The sequence below is a fragment of the Ranitomeya imitator genome, chromosome 7, assembly GCF_032444005.1.
Source record: "Ranitomeya imitator isolate aRanImi1 chromosome 7, aRanImi1.pri, whole genome shotgun sequence".
Taxonomy (NCBI): Eukaryota; Metazoa; Chordata; class Amphibia; order Anura; family Dendrobatidae; genus Ranitomeya; species Ranitomeya imitator.
Window position 1 is genome coordinate 70,831,522 of NC_091288.1, and position 7,304 is coordinate 70,838,825.

The 7,304-nt window shown below is 36.7% G+C and overlaps 1 long non-coding RNA gene across 1 annotated transcript; it reads right to left on the reverse strand.

Moving 5' to 3' along the window:
* Positions 1-5,535: 5,535 nt before the first annotated feature.
* Positions 5,536-6,510, reverse strand: LOC138645866 (uncharacterized). Its single transcript, XR_011314785.1, has 3 exons — positions 6,264-6,510; positions 5,737-5,794; positions 5,536-5,630 (listed from the first exon to the last, which is right to left on the reverse strand). It is a non-coding gene; the product is annotated as an uncharacterized lncRNA (long non-coding RNA).
* Positions 6,511-7,304: the final 794 nt, after the last annotated feature.

A 7,304-nucleotide genomic window follows, 5' to 3' on the forward strand; every position in this document is an offset into this window, starting at 1 on the left:
CCAGGTTTCGTCAAACTCAATCTGACAGGTGCCCCGCCCCTATCAAAGTGTATCAAAGTGTGTAACCCCTCCCCTCCCCTTGTTTGACGGCTGGACCCCTCCCCTCCCCTTGTCTGACGGCTGGTATCCAGCTGTCCCTCCTTGTTTGATTCCCCCTTTTGATATAGTTTAATATAGTTTAATTTGTTGTAGTTTTGATATTATTCCCGTATTTTGTGGAATAACACATGTTTATAATTATAGCCTAGTCGTGTATTTATTTTACACGTGGTTTATAACACCTTTTTCATTTGTTTTATAATAGATTTTATACGTACCCCCGAGTTTGATTCTGTAAGCTTTTGTTTTATTCACAGTGTATTCATATAGTGGAGAACTTAAAGCTGTTTATATGTGTCTCTACTGAACACTATGGTGAACATTAACTAAATGTTTATTTTCCCAAACAGAGAATCTGCTGTGGGTATTTGCAGTGTATTCATATAGTGGAGAACTTAAAGCTGTCTATTTGTTTTTGTAAATGGTGAACACTAACTAAATGGTGAACATTATCTAAATTAGGTTAACTGCGGTTCAGAGGTTCATAACACCTAGGTCAATTTATAGCACCTAGGTCAAGCAATTGTTGTTGTATTTGCGTACCCCATAAATGTTTATTCTCACAAACAGAAAAGTTATTGTGTCCTGAAGATGGCATCTGAGGTTATTTGTTTTTTGTATTAGCTTTCTCAGAAAACAGCTGTGTTATCTGAGGGTCAGATATTTTTGTACAAACTCATGCTGTTTGGTGATCTTTGTGAAGCAGAACTTTGTTTTATAACACATTTGTACTTGTATTGTACCTGAATTGATATTTGCTTTCTCTTTTTTGTGTCCTGAAGATGGCATCTGCAAAGTTATTTGTTATCTACTGAGGCCATTGCAAGTTGTGTTTATTCACATTGTAGCAGGTTTTAGCCTTGTGGCTGCCTTATATACACAGAAGAGATATGCACCAATGTCACAACACAAGTTATAATATGACCCAATGTTACAACACAAGTAAGAAGCGGCGTGTTTTATACGAATAAAAGTCATTTAGGACTTATGTTATCATGTTTTTGCACTTTATTAATATGCTGACCACATAGGTCAGTGATTTTTTGCACTTTATTAATATGCAGGCCACATAGGTCAGTGATTTTTGCACTTTATTAACATACAACACACAAGAAATAGACATTTAGAACTTATTTATGATTAATATGCGATTATTAGGCATTTAGGACTTATGTTATCATGTTTTTGCACTTTATTAATATGCTGACCACATAGGTCAGGGATTTTTGCACTTTATTAATATGCGGTCCACATAGGTCAGTGATTTTTGCACTTTATTAACATACAACACACAAGAAATAGACATTTAGAACTTATTTATGATTAATATGCGATTATTAGGCATTTAGGACTTATGTTATCATGTTTTTGCACTTTATTAATATGCGGTTATTAGTCATTTAGGACTTATGTTATCATGTTTTTGCACTTTATTAATATGCTGACCACATAGGTCAGGGATTTTTTGTACTTTATTAATATGCGGGCCACAAACACTTCTGCACCCACGGGCGCTTCTCAACCAACCATGCATCCGGTACTCATCAGTCACTGTGAAATAATGCAAAAATACATCTGTGCGCGGCTGTCGGCATCAACATTGTGCTATTATAAGTTTATGGTTCTGTAAAGAACACGCAACACATACAGAACTCACACACACACACAAATACACACAGCACACAACACGCACACATTTCTCAAAATGCCATACACTTCAGAATATATTTGCAATTCACTACGCATGTAACACATATTTCTTCGCCCCACACGCATTTAACAGTCTTTCATATGTATCGCAGAAAGATTTTAGTTCCAACTGCGGGTCAGCGGCTTAAAGAAAAGTTATTGTGGCCTTGATTCTGGGGTAACACATGTTTATAAATATAGCCTAGTCGTGTATTTATTTTACACATGGTTTATAACACATTTCATTTGTTTTTGTTGTTTGATTGTCATGTAAGAAGCGTTGTGTTTTATACGAATATAAAAGTGACACATTCCCATATATTATTACAGCTTTCATTAATTCTACATTATTTTAGCACATATTAATTTTACACTATTAATTTTACAGGAGCCTGTGCTGCCTATAATTTGACTCCTTTTTATACAAAGACATCTAACATATACAGACTTTTAATATTTTTGTGTAAAATCGCGGTCAGACAGGCACAAACACACACACACACACACACACGCACACAACACAGAACCACACACAACAAACACACAGAACCCACACACACACACACACACACACACACACAAGAAATAGACATTTAGGACTTATTTATGTTATTATCTTTATGCACTTTGAATGTGCTGTCTATAATTTGACCCTATCCTTGTTTTGTTGAAAATAACTGGACATACATAAGAAACCGGGCAATATATCTTTATAGAAATAACACTTCTGCACTCTTTGTGTATTTCTATCAGTTTTATTCAGGCATTTATAACACAACATGTTTGATATTGGTAATTTGATTCTGGGAACACATTTTAAGTTACTGCTGCACATGTATTACTGTTTTTCTTGTTTTTTGTGTAAAATTTCGTTGTTGGCTTACAAAGACATTTCTTTGAGAAATGTGTAGCATAACCAATTACCCATCACGGCCACTAGATGGCAGAATATCATATTAATTATTCTGGGATAACATTTCTCTTTGTGCCTATTAATTTTACAGGAGCCTGTGCTGCCTATAATTTGACTCCTTTTTATACAAAGACATCTAACATATACAGACTTTTAATATTTTTGTGTAAAATCGCGGTCAGACAGGCACAAACACACACACACACACACACACGCACACAACACAGAACCACACACAACAAACACACAGAACCCACACACACACACACACACACACACAAGAAATAGACATTTAGGACTTATTTATGTTATTATCTTTATGCACTTTGAATGTGCTGTCTATAATTTGACTCTATCCTTGTTTTGTTGAAAATAACTGGACATACATAAGAAACCGGGCAATATATCTTTATAGAAATAACACTTCTGCACTCTTTGTGTATTTCTATCAGTTTTATTCAGGCATTTATAACACAACATGTTTGATATTGGTAATTTGATTCTGGGAACACATTTTAAGTTACTGCTGCACATGTATTACTGTTTTTCTTGTTTTTTTGTGTAAAATTTCGTTGTTGGCTTACAAAGACATTTCTTTGAGAAATGTGTAGCATAACCAATTACCCATCACGGCCACTAGATGGCAGAATATCATATTAATTATTCTGGGATAACATTTCTCTTTGGGCATTTCTATCAGTTTTATTTATGCTTTTATAACACAACATGTCTGCTATTGTTAATTTGATTCGGGGATAACACATGTTTATAAAAATAACGCTATAGCAAGCGGTAATGTCAAATTCTGAAAATAGCCATTTTATATTGAATTACTAACATTTTTCTATTTTAGCGCTGACACAGCCACATATATTATTCCAGCTTTCTTTAATTCTGCATTATTTTATCACATGATGAAAATAGTCATTTTATATTGAATTACTGCAGCTCGCGGCGCGTTACCACTGGACTCGTTTCTCAATTAATTTCCCAGCTGACGACGCTATCTATAATTCTGCGTATACCTTAGGCGTGTATTTACATGACAGTGTAATTATTTCTCACAATAAAACAACAGCTCAAATTTTAAGTTAGCTAACAGCATAATGATGACAAATGCATCTTTGCGGAATCTGATAACGACACGCTGAACAAAGGACGGAGCCTGACAAATACACACAACACACAACACGCACATATTATGAAAAATGACAACCATTGTATGTGATTTAAAAGACTTTAGTTAGATTTATCAGGGGTGATTTAGTTTGAAAGCACGCAGCTCCTCGGTAATGTCATGTGTTGGACACGCATTTAACAGTCTTTCATATGTATCGCAGAAAGATTTTAGTTCCATCTGTGCGAGTTTGCTTTGAGCGTACTGCGCAGACATGTCAGTAAACATTTTGACATGGTCAGCATCCCACGAAGGACGACCTGTGTAAGGTGTATGTACAGCAACTTTCTGCTTTCTACCTACACGGCGTCGGGATACGGTTCGTTTCTTTAGAGGTAATACAGGGGCAAAAACGCTAGAAAAGTCTGCAAGAGCAGTATCTGCAGATTGCACAGTCTGGCACACAGGTATATTGAGGGGCTCTGTGGGTGACCACATACCCTCGGAGAGCTGTTCAATTTCTCTGTTTTCAGGCGTAACTTGGGGTATGGCGCCTGTGCTATTGGCGGGCCGAGTTATGCGGGGCCTAGCGTTCGGCGCTGCACGTTTCTCTCTTGAAACGTTCGTATATTTCTGATGTGAAATCTTGGGGCTTGGATTCCCGGGTTGTTTTGGTGCAGCGTAGCATTCATCACGATCCACAACACAGATGGGCGAGAGAGATGTTGTTCGCACCGCCATATTAGCTCTTTGTGGTTGATTCTCTTCAGTGTCGTAATTACGCCGGTGCAAAACTCGTTGTTGAAGAGGCGACGTATCTAAAAGAAAAGATACAAGTGGCGGTTAGCCGCGAAACGGCGCAAAATTGGAAAAGCTAAACGGCGACGCATAGCTATGATCATACGTAATATTTGAAAAGTTAATGGGGACAGGTAGCCATGAAATCATTGTAACAATATTTACATAAACCTGTATAGAGCAGTCCAGATATATACTTACAAGTATGAAGCGGGAATTGTCCCACATCAGCTCCTGGTTTAACGGGAGGCGCAATGCTCAAACTCGCAGAGGCGGGAATATTCTCTTTTTCAAGCTGTATTTTCCGGGCAACTAGATTAGCGGGTGTAAGTAAAAATATACCGATTAGCGAACACAGAATTGATTTTCTACACAAAACTGCAGAGGTGAGAAGAATATATATATATATATATATATATATATTCAAAAATGAATTTTCTGACAGTTAGCTAGCAGCTGTAAGTAAATATGAGTATTACACAAAAGTGAGAATCGACTGTATTTCAAGTGAACAGATACCTTTTCTATTCTTGAAACATCGGCGTAACGAGTTGCCGCGTCTTTTAGGCGCATCGGGTTTCGCTGAAGTTGCAGGGTTCTTGACATCTATGATCTCCACGTCTGAACCCAGCGTATCGCGTGGTTCGGGAACACACCAGTTTTCAGCCATAGCGTCAGATGTCTCCGTGTCAGTATCTGTATGAGAAATTGCGCGTAGTTCGTGTTTACATACAAAGGATTAAAGCAACTGATATAGTATAATATAGTTTTACGGTATAAACATATTTGCGGTGTAAATTAATATAGCAAGACTTATGCCGCTATATATTAATAATTCAGTATTATATTGATGGCTACCGCTATTATTTGTTTTATTAATTTAATCATATATTTATTATGCCATAATTTGTGTAATACAAGCAGGCCCATTATCGGCTATCGGCGCCACGGCTTCAATGCGCGCATAATTCTGCGTTATGAAATTATTGCGCCAATCGGGCGACATACACGGCTCTTAAATAAGAAAGAATGCATGAATATATAATTAATATAATTTACTTATAATATAATGACACAATCAGAATGAGTCAATACTCTGTACATTATACGCGTATAATACCTAATTGTGTGCTTGCAAGAAGGGGGCTGCATTGCTCGCGAGGGTATTGGGCTTCCATCTTAAATAAATAGGGGATAAGTTTTATCTATAACTGCGCCGCCAATAAATACAGTTTAAAACTACGTTACAAAAATATGCTTTACAGGCATTGATAATATTAGACCGCAAATAAAACAGTAAACACCTACTTTTCAGAGAGTAGCGCAACTGTTCAGAGAGAAATTACCACCCACCGTGAACACACCTACAGGAAACAGCATTATACGGCACCCGTGACTAATTGCGCGCACATGTCAGATAACAATGGTTGTTATGCCCCATCCATAAGCCTTTCTATATTAATTATGTCCCACAAATATTGCTTATACAGTAAAAACTATATTATACATCGCTACTAAATATGCAGTTAGCTGCCAGTATAACACTAACTTATTAAACAAATAACATCCTTAATTATGGTTTAGAGATGCATAGTTAAATATAATTATGCATTTGCGAATAATAACACAACTGTCTTATATACTTACATTTAGAATAGCTCTGCTTTTTATCCTAGTCGGACTTCTGGTGGATGTCTGTTGTACTGTAGTGGGACAGGCAGCTGTATTTATCCTGAGTGTCAGAAAGCAACTCAGGTGTTAACACCCAGAAACACACCCAGTTACGCCACATCACACGCCTTCTGTTAACACCCAGAACACAGTCATACATGCAATTAATGCATGTATTAACTCGGTATTATACGCGTATAATGTACAGAGTATTGACTCATTCTGATTGTGTCATTATATTATAAGTAAATTATATTAATTATATATTCATGCATTCTTTCTTATTTAAGAGCCGTGTATGTCGCCCGATTGGCGCAATAATTTCATAACGCAGAATTATGCGCGCATTGAAGCCGTGGCGCCGATAGCCGATAATGGGCCTGCTTGTATTACACAAATTATGGCATAATAAATATATGATTAAATTAATAAAACAAATAATAGCGGTAGCCATCAATATAATACTGAATTATTAATATATAGCGGCATAAGTCTTGCTATATTAATTTACACCGCAAATATGTTTATACCGTAAAACTATATTATACTATATCAGTTGCTTTAATCCTTTGTATGTAAACACGAACTACGCGCAATTTCTCATACAGATACTGACACGGAGACATCTGACGCTATGGCTGAAAACTGGTGTGTTCCCGAACCACGCGATACGCTGGGTTCAGACGTGGAGATCATAGATGTCAAGAACCCTGCAACTTCAGCGAAACCCGATGCGCCTAAAAGACGCGGCAACTCGTTACGCCGATGTTTCAAGAATAGAAAAGGTATCTGTTCACTTGAAATACAGTCGATTCTCACTTTTGTGTAATACTCATATTTACTTACAGCTGCTAGCTAACTGTCAGAAAATTCATTTTTGAATATATATATATATATATATATATATATTCTTCTCACCGCTGCAGTTTTGTGTAGAAAATCAATTCTGTGTTCGCTAATCGGTATATTTTTACTTACACCCGCTAATCTAGTTGCCCGGAAAATACAGCTTGAAAA